Source organism: Ornithodoros turicata, unplaced genomic scaffold, assembly GCF_037126465.1.
Source record: "Ornithodoros turicata isolate Travis unplaced genomic scaffold, ASM3712646v1 ctg00000857.1, whole genome shotgun sequence".
Classification (NCBI taxonomy): domain Eukaryota; kingdom Metazoa; phylum Arthropoda; class Arachnida; order Ixodida; family Argasidae; genus Ornithodoros; species Ornithodoros turicata.
This window is the reverse complement of record NW_026999406.1, coordinates 478,707-480,060: the sequence shown is the minus strand read 5'-3', so window position 1 is coordinate 480,060 and position 1,354 is coordinate 478,707.

Genomic DNA, 1,354 nt, shown 5'->3' with positions numbered 1-1,354 from the left:
GACTCCGAAAGAATGACACCTACTGCAAGTGTACTCGGTGAAAGTGACACTAAATTAGTACGTCTGACAGGGGTATAAGGCGAGCCCCCTCACACGGACCACTTTCGTTACGCATTATCCGCTCCCTGCATTACCCGATGTCCAGGCGTGATTCGTGTGACTAGAGAGTGAAAACAGCTAATTAATGTTTTCTGTCGCTGCTCAGTGTGAAGCATCGCTTCTAGCGCATTGCCACGAATCTCCGTTATACGTTGTACCGTTCATTTTCAGTTTCACCACGCTGCTGTACGTCCATTACATCTAGCTAGCATATTTGCATACGTTCTCAGCAGACAGGGCAGAAGTCGCTCCACCGTTGATCGATCACTGAGTCTTGAGATTTTGCTTGGTGCAGCAACCTTTCAAATTCGATTGCTAAGAAATGCTGAATACGCAGCGGAGCTGTTGCATACCTGAAGCATCGATGTAGCAAGCTGTCAGAAGAACGAACAGTTCATACGGGTTCACCATTCACTTCACAGGCAATTAAAGGATCTGACTTGTCGTGACCTGTGTGAAATTAAAAAAAAAAGAAGAAGGAAAACCAAGGAACGATCGCCTGAGGTGTGTTGTTCGAGCGACGCTTCCGCTGACACCAGCAATTTGGAGTTGCAAGTTTTGATGAGCTTCGACGTGCGAGACATTGCTAGTGTGGTTTCTCAGTTTTAAATATCGATTGGAGTTGTCACATCGGCATCGGCATCGGCAGGCTGTAGCTTCGTTTTAAGGGCGAGGTTAAGGGCAGTAGTATTTTTGAAGTGTGATGTGGGCAAGCTTTCGCTTGTCCCATCCTACAGTTGGCAATACGAGCTTCGTTCCATATTTCGGGTGAGTGATTTTTGGTTTTTGGGTGGTTTTTTCTGTTTCTGTGTGCTGATTTCTTTGTGTGGTTGCCTCACTATGTGAAGAGAGTACAGCGTGTCGTTTTTTGGCGTCTTCGCCACCTGTTCCTATGGCCAGTCGGCCGTTAGCGTTTTCCTACTTCCTACTTCCTACTACTAGGACTTCCTACTTCCTCTTGTCAAGAAGGTAGGGAAAGTAGTGAAAAGCATGCGCCACATTGGTGGTGGAGCATGTGATCTGATTGTGAAGACCAGGTCTGGTGCTGAGAAGCTTAAGTCCCTGGGGTCGCTCACAATGAAGGGCAATGTGATCGAGTTGGTCTCGTTGGAGTCCAACTTGGTCACAGTTTCAGTTATATCGGTGCCAGATGGCATCCCTGATGTAGCTGTGGAGGCCGTTCTTACTGAGTACGGTCCTGTCACCAAAGTAGCCCGCGAGACCTTCCCTCAGAAGGAGCTAGAGGGTATTGAAA